General features: G+C 41.2%; 2 long non-coding RNA genes across 2 annotated transcripts; both read right to left on the bottom strand.

Moving 5' to 3' along the window:
- Positions 1 to 3,783: 3,783 nt before the first annotated feature.
- On the bottom strand, positions 3,784 to 5,369 carry LOC127087244 (uncharacterized). Its single transcript, XR_007789816.1, has 2 exons — positions 5,232 to 5,369; positions 3,784 to 4,069 (listed from the first exon to the last, which is right to left on the bottom strand). It is a non-coding gene; the product is annotated as an uncharacterized LOC127087244 (long non-coding RNA).
- A 3,669-nt stretch (positions 5,370 to 9,038) lies between these two features.
- LOC127087243 (uncharacterized) lies at positions 9,039 to 10,656 on the bottom strand. Its single transcript, XR_007789815.1, has 2 exons — positions 10,492 to 10,656; positions 9,039 to 9,329 (listed from the first exon to the last, which is right to left on the bottom strand). It is a non-coding gene; the product is annotated as an uncharacterized LOC127087243 (long non-coding RNA).
- Positions 10,657 to 10,877: the final 221 nt, after the last annotated feature.

The raw sequence follows: 10,877 nt of genomic DNA, 5'->3' as shown, positions 1-10,877 counted from the left end.
ATATATTGGAGAGGGCTACATTGAACATAATGACCTTTCCTCTACCATTCTGAATTTCGATGTATTCGGAGCTTCGGTCGACGACGCATAGAGAATTCCTGGCGGATGACAGATATAGAACACGGTCTTGTCAAGATGCAGTTACTTGCCAAATCCCTAATTTTTGCCTAGATTGCCCCGGTGTGAGGTGCTCAATCTAGCGAGATGCAAATTCTTTTTTTCAATGTCTCTAACTTTTGCCTGGATCGCCCTTTCGGGTTTTCAATCCACCGAGACGCTCCTTTTTGCCTAAGTTACCCTTTGGGGTGTTCAACTTAGCGAGCTGTTTTGCTTTTTTTGTTTGTTTAGGCTAAGTATTTCTTGACTGCATCTGGATTCACAGGACGAGTGAACTTCTTCATCCATTGCTGTAAGTGTCAAAGCACCGCCTGAAAAGGCTCTCTTGAAAACATATGGACGTTCATAGCTTGGAGTCCACTTGCCCCTGGAATCGGGCACGAAAGACAAGACTTTCTTGAGCACAAGGTCATTTTATCAGAACTCGAGACTCGACCTTCTAGTCGAATGCTTTCGTCACTCTCTGCTGATATAACTGACCATGACACCTGGCAGTTAATCTCTTCTTTTCGATCGAATTCAGCATCAGTCAACTTGGGACTTTGAGGGTGCTATTTTTCCTTTGTTTTTTCTTTTGATTTTGCTTTTGATTTCTTTTGATTTCTTTTGCACCCTTTCTTTCTTTGTTTTTTTTTTTGATTGATTTTTTCTTGATGCCCCAGTTGGCTGTTCTGCTGATTCTCGAGATGCAGCTGAGTGATCTTCTTTTCTTGCTCAAGAAGTCGGGAAATCTCGTCAGGAATCCCTTCAACATCATCTTCTTCTACTTCGAATACAGGGAATTCAAAATTGGGAGATGACGTCCGATCACTATGTTCAATGGGTTTGAGAAACAACCTGCATAATGATTTCGATATGAAAAACTTTTTGGAAAACAAACAAGACAATCGTTATGCAGATGAAAAGATTGCTCTTATTCCTGTTTTTAGGGTTTTTTGTGATCACCAATTTCATGCAAAAAGCGAAAAGGGAAAACAATTGGAAAAACAAATGTTTAACATGCATTTACTTGAATGAAAATATCATTGCACAAAATGTTGCCAACAATGTCATCACTTCTCCTTTTGGCATGGGAGAAGGGTTTTCAAACAAAGTGATTATTACTCTGACTTATGAACAACTGTAGGAACGCCCACAGTGACCCAATTGTGATAGATCCCACCAGGGATAACAACTGTCAGAATCTCTTGCATTAGTAGCTTCTGCTTTTGATCAACCCTCTTTGTTGAAGACCTCAGGAGAAAAGCCAACGCCAACCCGCGACTTGTTATCTTCAAGCTTGATTAACACGGGGACCTAAGCCTTCAAAGTTCAGAATACCTGACTGCCCGAGGTCTTGAACCTTCATTTTCAACTGAAAGCAACTATCCACATCATGACCAGGAGCACCCGAATGATACACACAATGCTGCTCAGGCCTATACCACCACCGAGGGTTGACGGGTATAGCCGGCGGGTCTCTGGGAGTAATCAAGTTCCGCTCTATCAACGAGGGATACAGCTCTGCGTAAGACATAGGGATCGGACCAAAAATGACCCTCTTCCTCTTATTACTTGTACCAGCTTGATTATCATAGGGAGGCTGGTAAGCCTGCTGTTGCGGACGATGTTGCTGATGTTGATACCGCTGAATTGGCCTTCCCTGTTGCTGTTGGGTTGCTGGAATAGTCACAGCGGCAGCTTGACGATATTGTCCTCTGTTCGCACTCCCTCGCCGGCGCACATTTGTTTCACTCTCTCCCCTTTTGGGTGCCCCAGAGAATGGCTTCTTAGAATTCAACGAACTTGAAGAGCCACGATGGCGAACCGGAGTACGGGTTGCTCTGACATTAACAGTCTATGTAGCAAGAGGCTGTCCATTGATTATGATACCCCTCAAATCATCATCCACGTCGTAGTTGCTGACGGGAATAGTGACAGCAGCAATTTGATCATTAACGGGGACCCCCTCTGGTGAAGCACGATTGGGTGGCAGAATCATGGCTTCCTGTCTCTGGGCTAAGGCTCGTAGCTCCTCTTGCCCCTGAACGACCCCTTGCATCATGGTCATGAACTGGGCCATGTTTGCCCTTATCTCAGCCAACTCAGTCTGAACCTGATCCATACCCCTCTGATGATTCGATCTGGTTGCTGTGCGGACGATGATCAACAATCCTGTCTCAGACAGGAGCCAGAGTGAGAAGTCCGAACTAGAACACCTGTTATGCAACATGTTATGATTATGATGCTAATGCCTATGATGCACATGATAATGATCATTTCTCAGGCCTTCAAAGAGCCTGATTCATCTTCGAAAAAAAAGCAATCTGCAGCAACGGCACAGTATACAAGAGCAATGAGTACCGAGTGAAACCAATAATTTCATCTGTAAATGAGCACCCAGATCCATCAATGAACAGGCTCTGGAATGTACCTGAGAAAGGATATGCATGCAGGGATTAGTTTTTTTTTCTTTTTTCATTTTTTATTGCATTTCTTTTGAAAAATAAACATGCTATGATGCACATGATGCAGACACGACCGGCAAGCTGTGCAATCTCTGAACACAGGATCGAAGCTTCGGCTCGAACTCTGATCACAACCATCTGAAACCCCAAAGTCAACTGGTCAACTGTCATCTGAGCCCAATCTGAAGAACCAAACCTACATCTGTGCAACCTCAAACTCAGCCCAGGGATCCGAAATAAACGGAACCCTCTGATACTGGCCAAGGTCAAACCTCCGGCGTCCAAAAATAGAGATCCATAAATCCGACTTATAAATATGACTCTGATCAACGAAACCAAAAGTCACCATCAAAGTCACCATCAGAACATGCATCTGTAAGAATCGCCCTCCCCTCACAGGTAAATTCTAATCAGGTTATCCTAAGGCGGATACTAGTCTCGACAATCGGGCAAAGATACTCAATGGGTTTGCCCTTTCGGGTGTGCCATTGTAGCTCCCTTAAGATCGTCTCAACCAGGAATCCGGGAAAGAACGGTCACCGAAGTCAATAGCTCAGATGAGATCATCCAACCTGAGTGGAATAACTCCAAACGGAAGGACTCTCTCAAATGAACCTCGTCCGGCTTGTGGTATGTCACGTCGCAACAGCATGCCCAACCGACATGTGAGGGACGTGAGACCACACTAATCCTAGGTGTACACTCGGGCCTGGGTTTTAGCCCCACTTAGAACACCCACCCCAAAACAACAGAACCACCTGCAGAAGAAGATGGCAACATGACAGAATGATGCATGCAAGTATTTAATGCAAATATAAACAATGGTTAGTATAATAAATGCAATAAATAAACAATACAAGCAACCAAAGCCCTAACCTAGAGAGCGCTAGGAGAGACTCGCTTAGGGAAGAAGGACCAGCATAGGTCAACTTCTCTAATATTCCCCAGCAGAGTCGCCAGCTGTCGCATTACGCGAAAAACCGGCGGGAAAACAAGAACAACAGAGCCGCCACCGTGCGTTATTTATCCCAAAAGAGGGAAAGGAAACGCTCAGAGTAAACCTGGAAAAGACGTGGTCTCGCGACCAAAGAGAATGGGATCGGGAGTCGGTTATGCGAAGGGAAGGTATTAGCACCCCTACGCATCCGTCGTACTCGACGGGATCTGTAACACCCTTCTACCCAAACGACATATTTAAAGAATTTATCAGAGTATAACATGTAGAAGAGTTTACATTTCATTCAACTTAACACTCATCACTTTACAACATAAAAATATTTCATTTATTTTAATAAAACCTCGCAGCGGACAACAACACAATTAACGATTTATAAAAATGTTTCAACAAAACATATCAATAATTTAGTCTTCATACACAACTTAAATAATAATATAATCTCTATTGAATCCCATAACCCCGGTGTCACATGACCAGAGCATTGACTTGACTCTGTAGAATAACTCTACACTTATTCTTCACCTCAACAAAAGCTACTCCTCATTATCTGCACATTGCTCATCATAGATGAACATAAACACATGCAGAAGGGGTGAGAATTACATTATTAAACAATAATATAACGACAGAATATAATATGAATAATTTGCACATATGTCAACACGGATCATCACAATCATCATTATAATCCACAAACTCATGAATATCAACAAAACAACACATCAATTGCAATGCACACACCCATGCATGACTCAACACGACTCGGTATACCCATTTTGTGACCACTACAGGATCACTACTCTCAGATTCACCACCATAGAATCCGAGTTCCCCATAAGGAACCAAGCCTCTCAACAAGCCCGGAGTCAACAACATCATTGGAACTCAGTCCGTTCGTCACTAGGCATCGGCCTTTCATGAATGCATGCACATCAAACATGCATCATAATCAACATAGCAACAACAACATCATATAGTCATGTTATCATCTTCATTAATAGCATGACATACAACTCAACAAAACAACAACAACATTACAACGATATCACATCTGGGAGTTTAAAACGCGAAAGCTGTCCGTCAAACTGATATGGCGAACGCCGTTAGGCTAATGGTGAACGCCATTAGCGTTAAACGCTCCTATTCTGAAAACTGTCTATCAAACTGATATGGCGAACGCCGTTAGGCTAATGGTGAACGCCATTTAGCGTTAAACGCTCTTATTCTGAAAACTGTCTGTCAAACTGATATGGCGAACGCCGTTAGGCTAATGGTGAACGCCATTTAGCGTTAAACGCTCTTATTCTGAAAACTGTCTGTCAAACTGATATGGCGAACGCCGTTAGGCTAATGGTGAACGCCATTAGCGTTAAACGCTCTTATTCTGGAAAAAGGCCCAAATGGCGAGCGCCAAAGGCATAATGGCGAACGTCATTTGGCTGTTATGTGCATAAACAAGATTTTAAGCGCAGAAACAGTGGACGCGCGGCTTCTAAGCCTACAACCCAATATCAACATTTAACAATCATACATACACAACATACTTCGATTACAATGTATATAACGCCACCATACTCACAGATCGGACAATTTCCCTCAAAAACCACAACTTTCCCAATCTCCCTAAATTCCCCAAATTTATCAACAACCCAATCCTATATCATGTAATTGCTCGCATATTATCGTTTAATAAGGTTCAGACCCCTTACCTCTTTGGATTGAAGGAAGCTCTGAGCAATCTTTGGTCTTTTCCTCTTCCTTCTCTTTCTCTTCAGCGCTTCTCCCTTTTCTGACTCTGAGGCAAAATACGTGAAAATGAAAACCTTCAGTTATCTCCTTTGGCCTCTTTTACCCAATTCCACTTTTACCCTTCCACTCTTCATATTCCAATTATATTATTTATTTAATTATTATTAAAATAAATAATATCTATAATAATAATAATAATAATAATAATAATCCAATAATTCAACTTTATTTAATTAAATTAATAAAATACTATTAACTCAATTAAATAATTCTCTTATTTTAATCGGGGTGTTACAACTCTCCCCCACTTTAGAAGTTTTCGTCCTCGAAAACATACCTCAAGCAAATAGAGCCGGATACGACTCCTTCATCTGATCTTCACGCTCCCAAGTCAAGCTCTCACCAGCTGGACCTCCCCAAACAACTTTCACTAGAGCAATTTTCTTACCTCTCAGGGTCTTCTCTTCTCGGTCATCTATCCGAATTGGCAACACCTTAACGGTCAAATTATCCCTCACCTGGATATCATCCAACTGAACAACATGCGACGGATCCGCAATATACTTTCTTAAATGAGATACATGAAACACGTCATGCAGATTAGAAAGCGACGGCGGTAAAGCTATCCGATACGCCACTTCCCCAACCCTCTTCAAAATCTGATACGGACCCACAAACCTCGGAGTAAGCTTTTTAGACTTTAAAGCTCTACCCACACCTGTCGTCGGAGTAACTCTCAAGAACACATGATCTCCCTCTTGGAACTCAAGTGCTTTTCTCCTCTTATCATGATAACTCTTCTGACGACTCTGAGAAATCTTCATCTTCTCCTGAATCATCTTAACCTTTTCAGTCGTCTGCTGCACAATCTCAGGTCCGAGTACAACACTCTCACCTGACTCATACCAACACAATGGAGTTCTACACCTCCTACCATACAATGCTTCATATGGAGCCATACCGATACTAGCATGAAAACTATTATTATAAGTAAACTCCACCAACGGCAAATAACTATCCCAAGAACCACTCTGCTCCAACACACAAGCTCTCAACAAATCCTCCAAGGATTGGATAGTTCTTTCAGTCTGACCGTCAGTCTGAGGATGATAAGCTGAACTCAACCTCAACTTAGTCCCCAACGCTTTCTGCAACTTTCCCAAAATCTAGAAGTAAATCTGGGATCTCTATCAGACACAATACTGGATGGAATACCATGCAGCCTCACTATCTCCTCAATATACAACTCTGCCAACTTCTCTAAAGAGTGATTAATCTTCATCGGCAAGAAATGCGCCGACTTAGTCAATCGATCCACAATCACCCAAATAGAATCATTACCTTTCACCGTCCTCGGCAGTCCCGTCACAAAATCCATGGAAGTGCTATCCCACTTCCATTCAGGAATCTTCAAAGGTTGCATCATACCTGCCGGTTTCTGATGTTCAATCTTTGACTTCTGACAAGTCAAACAGGCATACACAAACTTAGCAACATCTCTTTTCATACCAGCCCACCAAAACAACTTCTTCAAATCTTGATACATTTTAGTTGCACCTGGATGGATACTCAATCCACTCCTATGGCCCTCTTCAAGAATACTCTTTTTCAATTCAGACACCTCAGGAACACAAACTCTACCTTTAAATCGCAGGATGCCATTCCCATCAATCTCAAAATTACCACCATTACCCTGGTTAACCATAGTAATATGATCAACTAGAGCGACATCAACTTGCTGACCATTCCGAATATCTTCCAGAATTCCACTAGTCAACTTCAGCATACCCAACTTTACGCTATCAGCGGAAACTTCACAACCCAAACTCATATCACGGAACTGTTCAATTAACTCAAGCTCCCGAACCATCATCATAGACATATGTAGAGACTTTCTACTCAGTGCATCTGCAACTACATTAGCCTTACCGGGATGATAACTCAATTCAAAGTCAAAATCCTTCAGTAATTCTAACCACCTTCTCTGCCTCATATTTAACTCTTTCTGATCAAACAGATACTTCAGACTCTTGTGATCACTGAACACTTCGAATCTGGAACCATACAGATAATGCCTCCACATTTTCAACACAAATACAACAGCTGCAAGCTCTAGATCATGCGTAGGATAATTCCTCTCATGAACTCTCAACTGTCTAGAAGCATAAGCTACAACTTTACCATTCTGCATCAAAACACCACCAAGACCCATCAAAGAAGCATCACAATAAACAACGAAGGACTCACCAGGATTAGGCAAGATCAACACTGGAGCACTGGTCAACCGCTTCTTCAACTCAACAAAACTCGCTTCACAAGCTGCATCCCACACATACACTTGACCCTTCTTAGTCAACTGCGTCAACGGCAATGCCAACTTAGAGAAGCCCTCAATAAATCTGCGATAATAACCAGCTAACCCCAGAAAACTGCGTATCTCAGTAGCAGACTTCGGAGTCTCCCACTGTAACACAGCATCAACTTTAGCAGGATCAACAGAGATCCCACCACTCGAAATCACATGGCCAAGGAAACTCACTTCCTTCAACCAGAACTCACATTTAGATAACTTTGCATATAATTTCTTTTCTCTTAACACCTGCAAAACAATTCTCAGATGTCCTGCATGCTCTTCTTCCGTCTTAGAATATATCAATATATCATCTATGAACACCACAACAAAATCATCAAGGTACGGATGGAATATACGATTCATATATTCCATAAACACACCTGGAGCATTAGATACACCGAACGGCATCACAGTGTATTCATAATGACCATACCTCGTACGGAAAGCAGTCTTCGCAATATCATCTGACTTCACTCGGATCTGATGATAACCCGATCGCAAATCAATCTTACTGAACACATGAGCTCCAACCAACTGGTCCATCAAATCATCAATCCTCGGCAATGGATACCGATTCTTGATAGTCACCTTATTCAACTGCCGATAATCGACACACAACCTCATCGTACCTTCTTTCTTCTTCACTAACAATACTGGTGCACCCCAAGGAGAAACACTTGGACGCACAAACTTCTTCTCAAGCAATTCTTCAAGTTGCTTCTTCAGTTCAACTAATTCAGTTGCCGACATTCTATAAGGAGACATCGACACTGGACTCGTACCTGGTACTAAGTCAATGGCAAATTCGACTTCACGTTCTGGAGGTAAATCACTTACATCCTCCGGAAACACATCCTGAAATTCACAGACAACAGGCAAATCTACACTCACCACTTTCTTATCCGCTTGCAGAGACGCAAATAAAGCGAATATCTGAGCTTCATCTTTCACAAAATCTCCCACCTGCCTAGCAGATAGAAATCTTGCCTCATCATTCTCACCAACTTCAGAAAACCGCACCGTCTTCCTAAAGCAGTTGATAAACACGCCATAGAATCCTAGCCAATTCATTCCCAGAATAATATCAATTTGGTGCAAGGGTAAGCACACCAAATCAATCACGAACTCTCTCTCAAAGATCGTCAAATGACAACCTCGACAGACAACAGAAGTCTTCACAGAACCATTAGCAGGAGTATCTATCACCATACTTCCGCCTAGGGACGACATAATCACACCAATCCTGGTCGCACACTCATACGAAATAAACGAATGAGTAGCACCAGTGTCATTTACACTAATCGACCAACAGGGAAAACATCACATTATGACTCGACTGGACTGACTATGCTCTGATACCACTAATGTAACACCCTTCTACCCAAACGACATATTTAAAGAATTTATCAGAGTATAACATGTAGAAGAGTTTACATTTCATTCAACTTAACACTCATCACTTTACAACATAAAAATATTTCATTTATTTTAATAAAACCTCGCAGCGGACAACAACACAATTAACGATTTATAAAAATGTTTCAACAAAACATATCAATAATTTAGTCTTCATACACAACTTAAATAATAATATAATCTCTATTGAATCCCATAACCCCGGTGTCACATGACCAGAGCATTGACTTGACTCTGTAGAATAACTCTACACTTATTCTTCACCTCAACAAAAGCTACTCCTCATTATCTGCACATTGCTCATCATAGATGAACATAAACACATGCAGAAGGGGTGAGAATTACATTATTAAACAATAATATAACGACAGAATATAATATGAATAATTTGCACATATGTCAACACGGATCATCACAATCATCATTATAATCCACAAACTCATGAATATCAACAAAACAACACATCAATTGCAATGCACACACCCATGCATGACTCAACACGACTCGGTATACCCATTTTGTGACCACTACAGGATCACTACTCTCAGATTCACCACCATAGAATCCGAGTTCCCCATAAGGAACCAAGCCTCTCAACAAGCCCGGAGTCAACAACATCATTGGAACTCAGTCCGTTCGTCACTAGGCATCGGCCTTTCATGAATGCATGCACATCAAACATGCATCATAATCAACATAGCAACAACAACATCATATAGTCATGTTATCATCTTCATTAATAGCATGACATACAACTCAACAAAACAACAACAACATTACAACGATATCACATCTGGGAGTTTAAAACGCGAAAGCTGTCCGTCAAACTGATATGGCGAACGCCGTTAGGCTAATGGTGAACGCCATTAGCGTTAAACGCTCCTATTCTGAAAACTGTCTATCAAACTGATATGGCGAACGCCGTTAGGCTAATGGTGAACGCCATTTAGCGTTAAACGCTCTTATTCTGAAAACTGTCTGTCAAACTGATATGGCGAACGCCGTTAGGCTAATGGTGAACGCCATTTAGCGTTAAACGCTCTTATTCTGAAAACTGTCTGTCAAACTGATATGGCGAACGCCGTTAGGCTAATGGTGAACGCCATTAGCGTTAAACGCTCTTATTCTGGAAAAAGGCCCAAATGGCGAGCGCCAAAGGCATAATGGCGAACGTCATTTGGCTGTTATGTGCATAAACAAGATTTTAAGCGCAGAAACAGTGGACGCGCGGCTTCTAAGCCTACAACCCAATATCAACATTTAACAATCATACATACACAACATACTTCGATTACAATGTATATAACGCCACCATACTCACAGATCGGACAATTTCCCTCAAAAACCACAACTTTCCCAATCTCCCTAAATTCCCCAAATTTATCAACAACCCAATCCTATATCATGTAATTGCTCGCATATTATCGTTTAATAAGGTTCAGACCCCTTACCTCTTTGGATTGAAGGAAGCTCTGAGCAATCTTTGGTCTTTTCCTCTTCCTTCTCTTTCTCTTCAGCGCTTCTCCCTTTTCTGACTCTGAGGCAAAATACGTGAAAATGAAAACCTTCAGTTATCTCCTTTGGCCTCTTTTACCCAATTCCACTTTTACCCTTCCACTCTTCATATTCCAATTATATTATTTATTTAATTATTATTAAAATAAATAATATCTATAATAATAATAATAATAATAATAATAATCCAATAATTCAACTTTATTTAATTAAATTAATAAAATACTATTAACTCAATTAAATAATTCTCTTATTTTAATCGGGGTGTTACAGGATCCACGCACAATAGGAAGGAAAATGGTTGCTAAACACTGCTCAAAAT

Source organism: Lathyrus oleraceus, chromosome 5, assembly GCF_024323335.1.
Source record: "Lathyrus oleraceus cultivar Zhongwan6 chromosome 5, CAAS_Psat_ZW6_1.0, whole genome shotgun sequence".
NCBI classification, from domain to species: domain Eukaryota; kingdom Viridiplantae; phylum Streptophyta; class Magnoliopsida; order Fabales; family Fabaceae; genus Lathyrus; species Lathyrus oleraceus.
Note: the sequence above shows the minus strand (reverse complement) of the source record. Positions and strands in the feature narration are given on the sequence as shown.